The sequence below is a fragment of the Brachyhypopomus gauderio genome, chromosome 16 (genome assembly GCF_052324685.1).
Source record: "Brachyhypopomus gauderio isolate BG-103 chromosome 16, BGAUD_0.2, whole genome shotgun sequence".
Taxonomy (NCBI): Eukaryota; Metazoa; Chordata; class Actinopteri; order Gymnotiformes; family Hypopomidae; genus Brachyhypopomus; species Brachyhypopomus gauderio.
Genome location: NC_135226.1, coordinates 11,080,855 through 11,099,621, shown reverse-complemented (window position 1 = coordinate 11,099,621; position 18,767 = coordinate 11,080,855). Strand labels below are relative to the sequence as shown.

The window sequence follows — 18,767 nt, the reverse complement described above, 5'->3', positions numbered from 1 at the left end:
TTTACTGCCAGTCGCAAAGCTATTACTGGCTAATTGAAAATAACTTTCTACCTCCATTCATTCAGAGACTTAGACAAGAGTACACACTGTACCGCGACTGCCATAGCGCTCTGGACTAATTAAGAGTTAATGCCTTACTCAGGGCACCACATCTCCTCAGCAGGGAGTAGGCTGGAGGATAATGGTGACTGAGAGACTGTGAATCACAGCTGGGACTTGCCAGACCATTTGTAGGCTGATGGGAGTAGAACACTTCAAGATTCCTCCAGACTGGTGCATGATATAGGAGAGGGGAGGCAGTGAGAGAGTGAGTGAGAGAGAGAGAGAGAGAGAGAGAGAGAGAGAGAGAGAGAGAGAGAGAGAGAGAGAGAGAGAGAGAGAGAGAGAGAGAGAGAGAGAGAGAGAGAGAGAGAGAGAGAGAGAGAGAGAGATCGCTCTTACAGTATGGTAATGTGCAATACTTGGCTCTTCTTTGCTGGTGAAGGAGACTGTTCACGACTTCTCGGTTTTTTTTTTATCTGTCACCCTGAGACTGCTTGTGTGTGTCTGTGTGTGTGAGAGAGTATTCAATCATGTTTATTTTAATTTGGTATGGTAACAAATGGTGTACAGCAAACCTAAAGATGTCTGTAGTTTGAAACAATCTTGTCAAATTCAAATGTGAGTGAATCTATTTGTGCCATCTCCTGAAGATCAATGGTTATATTTATTATTATTATTATTATTATTATTATTATTATTATTATTATTATTATTTTTTTGCTCCTAAGCATATCTGGAAGGTAAACAAGCTGCAACCTCATACTGCCCACTAAAATCTTCTGGACTTAATTTTAGCTTAAATCTGCATTACTTTAAATGATCAGACAGACATTTAATGTGAATAAAGATGAATGAATGAAAATCTGTTGAAAATATCTGAGCTGGTCTGCAACTAAGCAACACCCACTTGGAAAGGGGAAATCTCAGTAAAGGGGAAATCTCAGAGAAGAGGTAATCTCAGAGGATGGCAAATATAAATTAATGCCAATCCACTGGGGATTCTTTAAAGAGAGTTATAAATATCTGCCTTTTATAACACAATAATGTAATCCTGTCTTTTAACACAACCACACCTTTTAGAACACAAAGTAATCAAAATAATAGAATATTCACATTTATTCAGATGAACTGTTCAAAAATCAGTGTTATATATATATATATATACTAGTGCTGTCAATTCCAGGTGCCGCAATTAAAAGTCCTCACCAGGATTTTGCTCAAGCTTGCTAGATTTTCTAATTAGCAATCCAGGTAAAATTAGTGGAATCAACACAATCCAGGAAGCCTGAGCAAAATCCTGGTGAGGACTTTTAATCGCGGCACCTGGAATTGACAGCACTAATATATACATATGTGTCATCATCTTTATTTACCTTGAGGAACTTCATAGCATATTAATCACATGAACATAATGACACATTACAAACTACAAAAAGTTGGTGCTCAATTTTTCCATGATGGCCCATGTGTTTGATTGTATCAGGCGATGGGATCTGAACTTTTCACTTTCTGCCTGATGAAGAACAATTTATTCTCTAAAGGACCCATTAAAATTGCACTTCTTGAAAACTATCCTCGTGTTTTTTAATTGGTGCACAATTTGTTTATAGCAAACATGCATAAGGAAGTCAAGCACATACTATGCTGTTATTTTATTATGGTTATTTAAAAACTAGACTTCACTCAAGCTGTGAATTTGAAATGTAATATGATGCATAAGAAGTAGAAACAGATCTGATGTGGTGCTGATGGTTATCAAGCAGTACACAAATCCTGTCACAAAAAAACACAATCAAGGCCACCATGTTCTGTGTTTAAACATAATCTTAAGTAGAACACTTTTATTGTATTTCTTCCAATTTACCCACTGATTTAGATCTAGCTAATTAGCACTGGAATAGTAAATCGCCTTCCTACTACTTTACTGCCCCACCAATTAGGATGAAGACCAGCACATGAACTTTTCAATAGGGGCATCTCAGCCTCCGCTTCTTTGTTAGACTAATGGTCACACAGTACTGAAGAGGCATTTAATGTGAGGAGAAAGTTAGGACTCAAATATGCCCAGTAACCTTGCATGTGTTTATCCAACCATAACATCTTGTACCAATGAGACAACGATGGATCTGTGAACATTACCATTGCTGACAATTACCAGAAAAAGTTTTGGGGGGGTAAAATGTTGTCATCTGAAATAAGAACAAAAATGCACATCTGGCAGCATCATTTCCATACTTGCTCATACTGGGTCTCCACATTCTGCATCCACTATCCAGCAGGTAATGTCTTCTCTCTTAATGGAGCATGGCCTTCTGTGGAGTGATGGATCACAGTGTCTAACACCAGACACATGGCTGTGGGTGAGTGAGCTGGGGCTGGTGCCCATTGAGAGCCATCTGTGGAAGTGGCACGCTAAAGTGGAGTCCTGGGTTTTGGCTGTGGAGCCACGCAGGCCCTCTGGGCTGTTCCCTGACAGATGGGTGTGAGTAGGGAGGTGACAGCTTTGGGAAGAGGCTGCTCCTCCCACATTTTCACAACAGTGAATCCTATTGGATAATGGCTGGGAGGAGGTTCGTTTGTGTGAGGTTGATGTCACTTGGCATATCAGATTACTAGCTATCAAAAATTAAGCTTAGACAAATTGTAAATCCAATCATGTTTGTATTCATTGTATTTGGTGATAGCAGGATCCTGTTTTAACTAAACTATTGTGTGTAAATGTAATGTGCTAGGTTTCAGAGATTAGAAGAATTCAACACATAGTTTTATTGAGAGATAGCAATTATGGCAAGTAGCGCTATTCACAGACTTAACACGTCACGACCAGCACGTGTAGCACATTATACTGACGAGACGGATGAACACATACACAAACAACCACACCCACAGGAAATACATACTGTATATGGAAATACATAGACATAGACTGACAAAAACGAGACTGCTGTAGACTGCTGACGAGCAGGCCTAGGGCTGCCAGAACCACCCACGTTCGGCAGTCACCATCTACTGCGGTGGGGAGTACGCCAGAAAACAGCTTAGAACACCCTCCCTGGGAAGACATGGGAAAAGATGTTACACAAAAGCACAGAGATACACACAAAAACAAAAATGTACCCAGGGACATGTAACACAAACGGCACAAAAGGGAAAAAGAGATTGGGGAGAAATACAGCGACTGACAAAAACACAGGCACAAACGCAGGAACAAACAGGAACCAGGAGTCCCTGGTCTCCATGCCTGGAGGCCCGCGAGTGGTGGCGATGGCAGTCCTGGGGCCACAGGTGTTGGGGCGGGCGGCTTTCCCCTGTCAGGACCCCTGGTACACACACTGGCATTGTTCCCCCGGAACATGCGCCTGTGTTTATGTGAGTATATTTGTGGATGTTCGTTGTCGTCTTTCATATCACCTCTCACTTGTGTAGGAGTGGTAGGATGTGTTCCTGTGGGGGATGCAGGATCTGGTGTTCCTGCATAAAATCATGCGGGGGAAACAAATGGAAGTTTGCCTCAATAAGTTCCTATAGCAATGTGATAAAACTGATAATTTGTATTTTGGTATATCAGTGTGTTTGTATGACATGTTTGGTCTCATTTTGCAGTATGTTGTGTAGTGGGAAGGGTTTTGCTAAAGAATAAGAATGACATCACTCACTGGGAAAGTTTGTAGACTTCACCCTAAATGTGGCAGTCCTGTGTGGAAAGTCCTGTGTGTGAAAGTCTATATACAAATGTACTGTTGTCTATACCTCAACCTGAGAACTGAGAACATAGCACAAATTACAGCAAAATAAAAAACTGGAGCACATTTGAACAAATTAACAAATGCAAAGTAATATCTGAATATGAATTTCTGAATACAGACACACAAAAGAAGATAAAGAAATATAAACCGACCAACCAAGGGAGAGCTACAGATGGTACCAAAGAAAAGAAACAATTAAAAGACACTACACTAGGCTAACATGGAAATAAACACATGGAACTCCAACTCTGACTAACCTACAATATATATATATATATATATATATATATATATATATTGTGTTCATAACAAACAATACCTGCGTGGGTGTTGATGTAAGTGTGCACATGCTCAACTAAGCTCTTTCTCCGAGATGGCAGTTTACTCATATCTTTAGGCACGACAGCCAAACCATATGTAGAAAAAAATCATCACATAAGCACTAATGTCAACTCAGTTGTAATCACAGAAGCACTCTTACAAAAGAACACCACACACACACACACACACACACACACACACACACACACACACACACACACACACACACACACACACACCCATTCACACAGATACAACAAAGCCCTCTGTGTCACAACTACATCGCGCAGCTTATACAGTAAAAGACCTGATCTCCGATTGTCATGGGATTAACACCCCCATGCTTTCAATGGTCCTGGACTCCTCCTAAGATACATCCATGTGCGTTCTATTTGCACCGACTTACGCCCACCGAACGGAATTACGACGGCGATTAAGTTCTTGCTCGAGGAGTGGAGGCACTGGCTGGAGCGAGCCAAACACCCGTTCCTGGTGTGGACGGATCATAAAAACCTGGCATAGCTCCAGCAGGCCAAGACGCTCAATCCCAGGCAGGCCAGGTTCACCCTATCATACAGCCCAGGGTCTAAGAATGTTAAGACTGATGCCCTCTTGCGCCTATGGGAGCGCCCCCCGCAACCCACGTCCCCGATACGAGTATGTCACACACTTAAGGAAGAGGGTGATGGATTGGGCCCATTCCTCACGGTTTGCATCCCACCCCGGTGTGCACGCTGGAACTCATCCTGCGATGGTTCTGGTGGCCCGGTATGGACCAAGCGGTGGGGACATTTGTGCCTGCTTGCGAGGTGTGTTCTCGCGGTAAGGCTTCACACTCCAAGCCCTTGGGCCTACTCCATCCACTCCTGATTCCTTCTCGGCACTGGACTCAAGTGTCTATGGACTTCATCAGCAGGTTGCCGTCCTCCCGGGGCAACACCGTGATTCTGGTCATCGTGGACCGCTTCTCTGAGGACAGCAAGTTCATTGCCTTGCCCGAACTCTCTTCGGTTCGTGATAGTTTTTCTCGATTTAGAGAGCTACTTCTCCTGGCATCATGAGTTCATTTCTTGGGTTGTGTTTTTCGCGTTGGGTTCTTTCAGTTATTTCTCTGCTTTTTCCGTACTGTGTACGATGTTTTCTTTTGTCCCTTTTCCTGCATCGTTTTGGTGGAGGTTTCAGTTGTCTTATTTTGTAGTTAGGCATTTGGACTCGTCAGTTTCATTTAAAATACTCACAGTGTTTTACCCTGCCGTGAGCATGATGAGCATGTTGTTTTAATTGTGAGCGGCAACAAGAACATAAATAACAATAGCAAGAAACTCAAAAACCAAAGAAAAAACCTGAATCACAAAGATAGAAAGAAAGAAAGCATATAGTCAGATTTAGGGCCCTAATCATTAAGATGACACACTCTATTGAGCCTGCATTAGCCATCCTCAGATCGATAATAAACAGATTTGAGCAGCGAACAAACAGGAAATATTGTATTACAGAGAGTGAGAGAGAGAGAGAGAGAGAGAGAGAGAGAGAGAGAGAGAGAGAGATTATGAGTGAGGTTTATTAATGTGGATGGTCTTAACATCACGTCATGTCTTTTTACAATGTCCATTTCCACCAACAAGAACAGGAGGCATGAACTGAAATAGAGAGAGTGGCTGTGATAATAACACGTGCTGTGATAGATGTGCCATTATGACCTTGTTAGCTCTAACAAAGGTATCTTTATCTTATTCAGAAGATTTTCATGGATATGGACAGCACTCTGTTTGTTATAAATATAACCCATTAAGAGATACACTGGTTTCCAGAAAAAAAAAAAAAACAGAAACCGCAGTGACTGATGTTGCTTGAAATAGTGTGTTTTAGTACAGACAGCTCTCCTTATTAATCTACCATTTTTTTGTTATTTAGAAATTTGGGTTTGGTTTTACATCAATGCCTTTAATCAGAAAATCAAGATAGTTATAACGTTTTTACATCTGCCATTATAAGCCTTCTAAATATTGAGAGATTAAAGATTGCTTGTATCCTGGCTTTCAGAATAGATTGCGTCAGAGATTGCATCATGGATTTTGACGGGATATTTAGAGATTATCTGATTTGATTATTTTTGCAAAACCAGTAACTGAATAATAGAATGATAATTTATATATGCATTGTTATTATTGTTTGTAATTGTAGTGCTTGCTGATGAAGGACCCCTGTCCCTCTATCCAAAATGTCTTGTTTCTCTGGAAACTTTGTGTACTTCACTTTTTTAATGTCTCTACATATCTTACTAAAGTACACTATAGTTACTCACCAGAGTCTTCTTTTACCTAGCTCGGGAATTAGTATAGATTTGATCCTTCTGTTAGTGTGCCACTGTACCCATACTGTGGTAACAAAGAGGTGTTTTGATCTAGGGCTTGATGTGGTGTGGGTGTTATGATCTAGGGCTAGATGTGGTGCATATGTTATGATCTAGGGTTAGATATGGTGCATACATTAGGATCTAGGGTTGCATATGGTGCATGTGTTATAATCTAGGGTTAGATGTGTTGAAGGTGGTATTATCAAGGGTTAGATTTGGTGCATATGTTATTACCTTGGATTAGATGTGGTGCACATGTTATGATTTATTATGATCTATTATGACTATTCTCTCACTCTTACCCTCAAAATAAATCAAGAGTCAGTGTACACACTCAAAGTCCTAAAAAAACTTAGATTTCATGGATTGCACCCTGGATTGTGTGACTGATTAATGTATTGATTTCATACAACTACATCTGAAACATGGTTCACATGCAGCATTGCTCACAGGGGGAAGCTGGGCTGTATGACTGTGAAATATGAGCACCAGCGCAGCACTGCAAAAGACAACTGTCAGTGTTTTGATGCATTGTGTCTATTAGAGCTCAGACTGACTCATGGTCATTTCTAATTCTAATTCTAAGGAACTGAAGATCTGTGTCCTCATTACACATATAGAAATGCTGGGCCTGAGAGGTGCAACCTGAGAGGCGGGGCCTGAGGTGGGGCTTGAGAGGTGGGGCCTGAGAGGCGGGGCCTGAGGTGGGGCTTGAGAGGTGGGGCCTGAGAGGCGGGGCCTGAGGTGGGGCTTGAGAGGACAAGACTGAGAGGTGGGGCCTGAGAGACAGGGCCTGAGAGGCGGGGCCTGAGGTGGGGCTTGAGAGGCGGGGCCTGAGAGATGGGGACTGAGAGAAGAAGACTATGAGGTGGGGTCTGAGACAAGATCTAGGATGGGGAAGACGGTGCCTCTGTTGCTACTGTCTGTAGGCATAAGGACAATCAAGACTAGAAACAGTACACAGAGGCTTACAGAGGTAATTAAAATGTTTCATGCATCCTTGCATGAGAAGTCAGGGTTCACAGTAAATGATGATAATTAGAACCTCTTTTGATGCACACAGGTTTGACTGAGTAGCTTTTGCTCTTTTGTTTTCCTTTATTTACTTCAGATGAAGATGAATCGATTTTTGCTCTATCCCTCAAACACTTATGGAACCATTAATCAGATCCATCAGACCTGAACTTCTGGCCTAATTGCCACAAGAAGTGGATATCAACAAACCTGAATATAGAAGAAGTCTGCAAATCAGTAGATTTTGACAGATGACCACAGATGGCATGGATGAAATTAGAAACGTGACCTTTCCTTGTGCCTCAGTGGATTGGGAGAGACTAGAAGCAGATGCACAGGTGATGCAATTCATTCCTTTTTAATTTCCTCTTTCAGTAGTGCACTGTAGAGCTCTACTGTAGAGCACTGTAGGGTCCCTGTGTTGAATGCAATTAAAGCGGCATGGAGGTACTTAGCAGTTATAAATCCATTCTTATCCATTCTTATGGAATCTCTAGAAATTAATATGCATGAGAGGAAAAGAGCAAGTTGTCATTGTAGGCCGGTCCCAGTCATCAGGGGAGACATCTACACTCACGCCCAGACACACACACACCAACACCATGCCACTCCCTCGCTCACAAATCCCTACTAACTGACACGCCCTCTCATCAGCACACACACGTTTCTCATCCCTCTCTCCATTCCTCCCTATATAAATGCACAATTCCTGAGTTCCAGTGCTGTGCATTCCTCGTTGCTGTCCCTGAAGAGCTACATCGACCCAAGGACTGGGACTGTTGCCTATTGTGACTCTTTATTTGGCTGAGTATGTGAACTGTTTAGCGTTTTGCGCTATGTGCTGTAATGTAAGCGCTGGTATACTTTTGAGTCATTTTGTTGTTTGTTTGGTCTGACAACATGGAAATTAAAGATATGCCATTACCACCCTTGTCTCCTGCTACTTCAGTCTCGCAACACAAGGAATACCGTGTAAGTGAGTGGGCTCCTGTCTTTAAGCAATTTTCTACAGCAACATGGAACCAGGATTTTTATGCTAATCAACCCTTGCAGCAACAAGTAGACATTCATACATACGAAGAGGCAACTTTACTGGAGCACAAGCAGGAATGAGAGATCAACCCTAGATGTGAACATCACTTTTAGCTGAGCATCAAAACCTAGAATTGAACAGGTCTGTTAACTGAGCATCTTTTGAAACAAGAATGCAAATGTTTTTACATTTGAATATGTAATTTACCTTGCCTGTACCTGAAAATCTCAACATACATATTTGTTAGACTCCAGTTGATTGTATATCTGATCTAATGATGTAATGATAAAGTTACAGGGAATATTATAGGTAACTGCAATAATAAGTAGCAAATATCAACAAATAAATCCTAATAAACAAATAAATGAGATTTAAATGTTTTTATTGATCCCTCAGGATTCCATGTCTCCTTTTTGCCAATGATGTGGGTCTGTTGGTATAATCGGGCCAGGACCTACAACTTTCGCTGAATCAGTTTGCAGCCAAGTGTGAGCGGGCCGGGATGAGAATCAGCACATCTAAAACTGAGAAAATGTTACTCAGTCAGACAAGGGTGGAGTGCCCTCTCTGGGTCGGGAGTGAGTCTTTGCCTCAAGTGGAAGAGTTCAAGTATCTCGGGTTCTTGTTCACAAGTGAGGGAAAGATGGAACAAGAGATTGACAGGCGGATCGGTGTGTCGGCTGCAGTGTTGACGCTGCACGAGACCGTTGCGGTGAAGAGAGAACTGAGCCAAAAGGCAAAGCTTTCAATTTACTGGTCAATCTACGTTCCGACTCTCAGCTATGGTCACGAGCTCTGGGTAGTGACCGAAACAATGAGATCAAGAATACAAGCGGTGGAAATGAGTTTTCTCTTCAGGGTTTCTGGGCTGTCCCTTAGAGATAAGGTACAGAGCACGGTCATCTGGAAGAGACTGAGTAGAGTCACTGCTCCTCCATGTAGAGAGGAGCCAGTTGAGGTGGTTTGGGCATGTGGCCCAGTTACCACCTGGGCGCCTCCCTGGTGAGGTGCTCCGGACATGTCCAACCGGGAGGAGACCCCGGGAAAGACCCAGGACACTCTGGAGAGATTGTATCTCTCGGCTGTCCTGCGCCTCAGTATCCTCCCAGAAGAGCTGGAAGAGGTGGCTGGGGAGAGGGAAACCTGGGCCTCTTTGCTTAGGCTACTGCAACCTGGACCTGGATAAGCGGATTAAAATGGATATTGGATGGATGAATATTGTTCCCTTTGGATAAGAAACAAAGTAAATTCATGAAGCACATGAAAAATGTAATAGAATACCTTTAGGCCATCCTAAATAAACACATTTTAATTTGGAATTAAAAACATCTATAGAGATTGCATTCCTAATATTTCCTGGAACATTATTACAGAGGTTTGGAGCAATATAAGATCCCTGGTTTTTGGTATTTGAGATTTCTTGTCTGTCTAACATCAGAAGCTGTAGTCGCACATTTCGGATTGCATTCTAAGAATATTAATATTTTAACATATAATATTTTATATGATATTAATATATAGTTAAGATCTCTAAGAACATATTACTATGAAATACACTTTAATGTGCTGGTCCTCTGGTGATCTAGATTCTGTAATAAAGAATCTTATAATTAATCTGTAATTAATCTGAAACTTGGTTTCACATCATTTTGAAAAGTAATTTTTACATTTACATTCATGGCATTTAGCAGACGCTCTTATCCAGAGCGACTTACAAAAGTAATGAAATTCTTTAGAATAAGCAATGCTCAATTTAAGAACTATATGTGTATTACAGTAATACAGTTTGATAGTAAATAAATGCTCCAGAAATTCGATCTGCTTCCTGGAAGATCTATGAGAGTGTGTAAGATCACGTAATGATTGACATGTCAACTCAGTGCTGGTGTTGTGGCACAGTAGTAAGGATAAGAGTGTTTTATATTTTAAGGGTAATGGTTGCTGAGTCGTAAAGAGACTGATTTATGTGCAGGAATGTGGTCATGTGAAAGACTTTTCTCATGGGAGAGTGGCTTCACAAGGGAGAGTGCTTTCACACGCAAGCTTTCACAAGCTTTTTAGCAACTAGGTTTTTGCAAGGTTTTCAAAGCAAGCACATGTGGTATTGTACACATTGTATTGCATTGTGGTACTGGTACTGTATTGTGGTACTGATCCTGTATTGTACCCTCTGTGTGCCCTCCAGCCTCAATATCATTTCCCCACTCATTTTAGACTCTTATTTCGTAGTGCTGAGTGGAGGTACAGCTTCCAGAATGGGTGGAGCCAGTGAAGTGCCCAAGCTGCCCGAAGGCAGCATGTATAGGGGACTCTGATTGGTACTGTGATGGATCTGACATCATGCAAAATCCAACCAAAGGAATCGGCAGAAAAAAATCTGGTTAAAAACCTCTCAACAGAAACATCATTCTGTCTGACAGTTCATCATATGTCACACCTTACCCCACCCCCCACCTGTCAGGTATGATTTTCTTCCATGTTTTCATTTTCCACATGCAATGTTGTTTTGGTTTTAGTATTCATGTCCTGTCATTTAAGTCCACGCCTCGTCTCATGTATTTATACCCCTTGTTTTCAGTTCTTGTTCACTGGTCTTTGTTTTCTATACAGCCCTGTTTTTGGTGTCCATGTTCATCTAAATACTGAATTTATTCTGTGTGTTCTGTTGTTATCATGTGTTATTGCCATTGCTGTTTTGGGGATGTTTGTGCTTTTTCTTGCTGCTTTAGTTCTGTTTACAGGTCATCTAGAAGATGGCGGTGTGACGAGATTAACAACTGGTTGTGTTACTGATCAAGCTCCAGACTATTCGCTGTCCTGGCTCCAAGATGAAGGAACGATCTCACATTAGCTGTTCGGACTGCAGAGTCTATTGCTGTCTTAAAGTGTAGACTGAAGACTAACCTGTTTTGAGTTCTTAAAAGATCACTAACTCAGCAGGTAGCACTTGCCGTTGTTCTTAAATTGTATGTCTGTCTATGGTTATTTGTGCTTCTTGGCAAACGTCTAACTTGCAAAACACTAGGTAATGACATAACTCCTGTAGTTTAGTAGTAGTCTGACTCAAGGGTATCTTGAATTCTGGCCTATCTGTACTATTACCTAGGATGAATTCTGTGATCAAACGCAAAGCATTTTGTAAGCCCCTCTGGATAAGAGCGTCTGCTAAATTCCGTAAATGTAATGCACCTTCTCAATTAGTGCTGAGATTGGTCGACGGTTTGTCAGCAGTTTAAAAGCTTGTCTCACGAGTGTGATGGTGCCTTGTGGTGTCTTGTGCAGTAGGCTCAAGTTGTTATAAAAAATTTTTTTATTATTATTTTTGCTTAAGAAATTTAGCTGTAAATTGTTGGGTTTTGTTGGCACAAACCCACTCTGAAGTCATTGCTCCTGTGATGGGCAGGGAGTGCGAAATAAAATGTAAGCGATCATGCCAAGTCTCAGGGAAAAGAGAGGTTTTAATGAATAAAGTGAGCAAACCAAAAACCCGTGACGCAATCCAAATGAAGGATACAATGACCAGCAGTCAACTGGTACAAAGACAAGACACAGACAAACAAACGACCATCAAGTGAGCCGGATCATAGGCCCCGCCCACCTGAGGGATGAACACAATGCAACAACAAGACAATTGCCGCGGGGGCTGCCCAGTAGGGGGCCCCGCCGTACCGTGACAGCTCCAAAAATGTCATTGCTAATTTTCTTATTTGTATATTGACCCTGGACCATACTAACAACTCTACTTTTGGATTTCCCCTTAAATCTAATAAACCAGTGTTTCATGGAAATGGATGTTGAGAACAATGTTGTGTCCAAATTTTTTTGGATCACGGTTTAAATTTTGATGATGTAAATGAGGGTGTCTCTAGCTGGGGGCTACACACGTCTGTAACCATTAGAGATGTGATAATGGTAATAGCTTGTGCTTAGACCCAATTGACTCAAGAACTGGGGTCCTCCGATGCACCAGCTATAGTCTTGTTAATTTTTGGAACTAAGACAAATCCTACATTTTGATAGTGCAGCTGTTACGCTGGGAGGAGGCAGGAAAGACAGGCAAGTACGGGAACATAAAACGTTTAATATGTGGACACAAAAGTGAAAGTGCGGAGCGAACAGCACGAGCACTGTAACAGGGAACACTCAATGGCACGAGCATTAGACAAAGACGAGCACAAGACATTGCGCGAACCCACATTATATAGGTGATTAACACATACCCTCGTGATCTCGAGACAAGGCATAGATGTGACTACGAACACGCTCACAAACGACCCACACCCACGGAACTACAAACATAGACATAACTGCACGCAGACGACATAGCAACACGCCCACAGGGAAGGGTCCGGAGCTGTGACTGTGACAGCAGCAGGCGAGAAAACATATAGTATGCAACGAGTTCACTCAGATATTATGGAGAAAGACCATCATAGGTCAACAGAAGAATTTAAAAATCAATTCAATATTTAACCAGAAGCCAGTTCAATGCTGAAAGAGTAGAACTAATATGATTGAATTTTGTCAACCTAATTAGGACTCTAGCTGCACCATTCTGTACAAGTTGGAGTCTTTGGGGACTGATTAGAGCATACAATTAGAAGACCATTACAGTAGTCCAATCTTGATGAGACAAAAGCATGGACCAGTAATGTCTCAGCTTTATTATGTAAATGGAAAGAGGCAGCATTAGTGACATTGCATATGTGTGTGTCAAATGAAAGATCAGAATTAATAGTGTCACCTAAGCTTTTTGTGGTAGATTTAGGTGTTACTGAAAAAACATCTAGGCCAAGATGATTAGACCAATTGCTTCTTGCATCTTTATGTCCAAGGAACAACACCTCAGTCGTATTGGAATTTAGAAGAAGAAAATTAGACTTCATCAAGTTTTTTATTTCCTGGATGCAATTCTTAATTTTGGGAGTCATAATGACATAATCTGGATTAGAATATACATTATATTGCCAAAAGTATTTGCTCACCCATCCAAATGATCAGAATCAGTTGTTCCAATCACTTCCATGGCTACAGGTGTACACAATTAAACACCTAGGCATGCAGACTGTTTTTACAAACATTTGTGAAAGAATGGGTCGCTCTCAGGAGCTCAGTGAATTCCAGCATGGAACTGTGATAGGATGCCACCTGTGCAACAAATCCAGTCATGAAATTTTCTCGCTCCTAAATATTCCACAGTCAACTGTGAGCTGTATTATAAGAAAATGGAAGTGTTTGGGAATGACAGCAACTCAGCCACAAAGTGGTCACGTATGAAGCACCTAGTGCGAAGATGTTGCCAACTTTCTGCAGAGTCAATCACTACAGACATCAAGGCTTCATGTGGCCTTCCATGGTCGAGCAGCTGCATCCAAGCCATACATCACTAAGTGCAATGCAAAGTGTCTGATAGTGATGTAAAGCATGCCACCACTGGACTCTAGAGCAGTGGAGATGCGTTCTCTGGAGTGACGAATCACGATTCTCCATCTGGCAATCTGATGGACGAGGGTTTGGTGGTTGCCAGGAGAACGGTACTTGTCTGACTGCATTGTGCCAAGTGTAAAGTTTGGTGGAGGGGGGATTATGGTGTGGGGTTGTTTTTCATGCACTGGGCTTGGGCCCTTAGTTCCATTGAAAGGAACTCTGAATGCTTCAGCATATCAAGACATTTTGGATAAATCCATGCTCCCAACTTTGTAGGAACAGTTTGGAGCTGGCAGTATCTTTTTATCCAACATCAGTATGTGACCTCACAAATGCGCTTCTGGAAGAATGGTCAAAAATCCCCATAAACACACTCATAAACCGTGTGGACAGCCTTCCCAGAAGAGTTGAAGCTGTCCTGCAAAGGACAAACATCATATTGAATCCTATGGATTAGGAATGGGATGTCACTTAACATTATATGTGAGTCAAGGAAGGTGAGCGAATACTTTTGGCAATATAGTGTATATTTTTACTAACAAACATAATATCATTATCTTACCTTCCCCAGGCCCCAACACACCACTTTATTTATAGGTATTAAGACAGCACCATTGTCCTTTGTTCTACGATCATGTTAAAACAAACCAGTTATGCCCTACAAAAGCAGTCATTGTCAGTCACGGCAAGAATTGGGCTGTATGCATTGACAGCATCTGGCCCCTGGCAGTTCATAGTTTGTTGGTATTTGCTCAACAGGACTTTGGGTGGTATTGCTGGGTGTGCTTAAGGCAGTACAATTTTCAAACCATATGTACAGTTTGATGTATCAGTTTAGGTTCTTATGGGATCTGTTATGCTATTTTTTATTGGATTTTTCATTCAAACTAAAAATGCTGCATTGTGATGGTATATTCCTTAACACTCCATAGAAATATTGTTCAAAGTATTTTGAACTGATTACCTCCAGTGCACGTTATAACATTTTGAAGCAGTTTTTCAAGTCCGTGTTCATTCGTGAGACATTGAAAAAGATAAAAAAATAAACATTGCCTGCATCAATTGCTGAGCAAATGATACAGTTGACATGATTAGCTTGCTGCATTACACACTGTCAGGGACTGATCTGCATAATGTCTGCCTGAGGAATGCTAGCAAATATTCAGCCCCGTTGCTTGAGCAAGTTGCAGTTTGGCACAACACAGAGGCACTTTGAACCCTCCTGTGATATCCTGTGTGTACATCATTTAGAAGTATGGTTTTAGGTCATCTGTTCTGTGGGTTTAAGGGCTATAAATATTGATTGGGGGGGGGGGGTGGTAGCCAGCAGTTTTACTTGCACCATCACTATACATAGTAGATCAAATCTATGACAGATAAAATCAAAAAGATTCTGAGCTCAGTCATGCAGTAAAGTCAGTAATGTCAGCAGATAGGACTTTTTAATTTTGGCAAATTTCATCTTTATATGGAGTGAGTGAGAAGTATTAGGTTTAGGTATGCAAAAATATAGGTTGGCTCCAATGTATCCAATCCAAGTATGATTATGACCCACACATGCAAGACTTGGCAGCAGCAGTCAGTATTTAAATGATTTGGCAGGGAAACACCACCCTGGATGTGAAGGTATTAGTCAGATCTGAAGAGTAGATTATGTATTATAAACAGAAGATTGATACTGGCCTTCCCATTCATTCCAGATCCATGGTGTTCAGCAAGGCATAGGGTTGTCTCAGATTAAACAGTCTACGATGGATGCATAATGTAAATGTGTGTTCTCCAGTTATATACTGCTCATGCTATTGTAATTGTGATTGTACAGTTCAAAGTGGTGATGTTTCAGCCAGTAAATTCCTTTGAAGCTAAGCAGTCCTGCATGAGCCATCCTGTCCAGTGCAGGTCTAAACATGCACAGGGTGACCTTGTGTTTACAGTCATCATGTGTACGTGTGGTGTGTCTGACTCCGTCTGGCCTAATATGCTCCGACTGAATGGTAAAGGGGTGAGCCTTTTAATATTTCTCCTTGCTGTTGCCCGAAATAGGCTGACAGGTCGAATTAGGGGTGGGATCTGTGCCACAGGCAGACTGGAGAACTGAGGGAGAGGAACTGGGCTGTGTGTAACAGCTCTTAGACTGGACCTGCGTATGCAAACCATCAGTGACTTTACCCCCTCCTTTGTTTTCATCTCTCTGTTCATCAAATCTAGGAACCACCACCTGTACATATTAATCAGGAAGGTGGTGCAGGTGGGGTGAGGTGAAAAAATGTAGTTACTTTTCTGGTAACATTTACTTTGTTGTTGGGCAGTGTACACAGGTGGATGACTTTGATGAGCTGGCTAGTCAAATTAAATCAGTCTGCTGTATAAGGATAAAATAATTCAGCTTGTCTAACTATATTGCTGTCTAACTTACCCTGGCTGTTTTTGGTAGTTTATTGGCAGGACGTGCACTATTTTCAGCCTCATAACTTTAATTATGCCAATAAAAAAAAAAAGGTAATTGCTTTCCATGCTTCTGGTGTCTGACCTGGAGTGACTGAGTCCTAGACTGAGATGAGACGATGAGTACAGATAACCTTCATCTTGAGGGACATAATGTTCATAATAGAGGCATATTCATAGCAGAACTCCGTATTAAATCTGTAGTTTGACTGCAGCAATGAGAGCCAATCAGCAACACACAGTTTCACTCACTGGTACTAAGGGTACAGGAACTGATGGACATGAATTCTGTTCAAGTGGCTTCTTGTCACTTCAATAAATGTTCGGTTGGCCTAGTAGGGAAGGGAATCTGATTTCTAAGGTGACCTGGAAGTGTTCTGTTGACACCCATTCTGAGGAGATTCTTTGCAGGGCATGCCGCCATCTGTTTCACATCTCAAGGTGAGCAGTGCAATAGATAGACTTATTACATGCCAAGTCAGAAAAAAAACCACCCTAATACTCTGCCTTTTGGATTTCTATCACTGTTACTCTGGGCAGGTTGTCATCTTCATAGCCCATTTGTAATTTTGTGATACTTAGCAGATAACTCTGCCACCAGGGCTGACATGTTCATGCATATCTCCAGGCTGAGCGCCTCTCCACGCTGCAGACGGCAGGTGCAGAGCCTCTTCTCTCTGCACTGTATCCGTGGAGCCAGTGCTCATCGCGACGGCCCCACGCCCACATGTTCCTCCCACCTCCTCTGCTTCTCCCCACCTGATCTTTTGTTTGTTTGAAAGCATAATCACAGAGAAGTCACTCTGTGATTGCCAACACCTGCATGTAATGCTGGCATCATAATATAGGGCTTAGGATGGAAATTACCTGAGGCGTTCCAAATGCCATGACAAAACCGGTCGTTTATCTATGCATGACAGACCCCCATGGAGGCTTTTGCTAGGGCAAAGATGAGGCTGCTCAGGTAAGTGGTACATTTTCATAACATAAGTGTCAACAAACGACTGCGTGTGGGGGTATGCTGCTCTTTGTGTAAGGGTTGTACAGACTTTCAAGCCATCCATAGTTTGCTTCCAAATGCTGATACTTACATCATGTAAGTATCCTGCTACATCAGCATTCAGTGCCCCTTTGAGATCGCAACACTTTATCACAAGTGTGCTACTTATTTGCAAACTTCAGCTTCAGGAGTCTTGTGAAAAAGGGATAAAGAGAAAGTTCATTTTCCCCAGCAGAGGTGAGACAATGCTTCAGATAAAAGTGAAAAATGCAGACTGAAACTGCAGTGCAGAACAGCCTTGCTGAGCATGGTGAGTGGCACGGTGAGTGGTGGAGTGTAGCTGACATTTCAGACTGCATTTGGCAGGGTCTCTCTCTCTCTCCAGATGAGCGAAGCTCGGCAGAATGTCTGGTGTGAGCTCTACTCAATTACCTGCAAGAATAACCAGCTAATGACTGCATCTTGCATCCTGCCTTTCTGTCCAGTGACTGAACAGTCTTTGTGAATTAATGAGGTGGCCCACCCCCTGTAAGAGGCTTTTCATTTTTTATGATGCTACAAGGAGTGCATCTCTGTGCCAAATCACACCAGCCCACCCCCTGCCCTTTTTCACTGAATATCTTTCACGGGTCTTTTGTACCTCCCCGTTGTTAATTAAATTAAAGAACTCTAGATGAGGGCAACCAGACACAGTGACTCCAGAGTGAGCCTGTCACTCATCACATGGACACGTGTAGAACATGCGTTCAGTGGAGATGTGATGGCTGTTAACTGTGTAGTGTGAAGAACGCAGAAGACTTTTCACTTCCTTGCTCTGAGGGCCTACTGTCATAATCACAGGAAGTGCATTTTCTCACAAAGTTTGAAACTAATCATCTTTGGTCCTTTAAGGTTCCTGCAGCATGAAGTGAATAATGCTAAGAAAGGTTTTCTTTCAGCCCCTCCACTGGGGACCCAAAGTTCACGACCCCCAGACTGAGGAAACCTTCTTATCAGATTCACCAGGACCTAGTTGGAGGAATTATGGCTTTTAACAAGGAAGAGTGCCTTATTTATGGCCCCCTCTGTTTACCTAAGCACATAGGTTTAGGATTAGTATCGCCTTTGGAATTTGCGAACAAACTTATATCCTAGAATTCCAGAATAAACCATGATTTTTTTATAACTTTATATTCTGGGATAGGTACTGGCTCTTCAAGACTATTCCAAAGACACCAAACTTGACTTCATTATAATAAAGAAAAGGATAAAATTATAACTGAAGAATACAGGACTATTTGATAATGGACCCAACAACATTCAGTTTCTAGAACTAGACAGTTCTACACTGTGCTATCAGGACATATGTTTGAACAGAAAAACTAAATCCTGTCTCATCGTCGT

General features: G+C 41.8%; 1 long non-coding RNA gene across 2 annotated transcripts; it reads left to right on the top strand.

Annotated features, from left to right (window-relative positions):
* Nucleotides 1-8,214: 8,214 nt before the first annotated feature.
* Nucleotides 8,215-12,262, top strand: LOC143478055 (uncharacterized). 2 transcript variants are annotated; one of them, XR_013121687.1, is made up of 4 exons: nt 8,215-8,287; nt 8,429-8,653; nt 8,909-9,755; nt 10,742-12,262. It is a non-coding gene; the product is annotated as an uncharacterized LOC143478055 (long non-coding RNA). The 2 variants fall into 2 exon arrangements; XR_013121686.1 differs by having other exon boundaries at nt 8,233-8,653.
* Nucleotides 12,263-18,767: the final 6,505 nt, after the last annotated feature.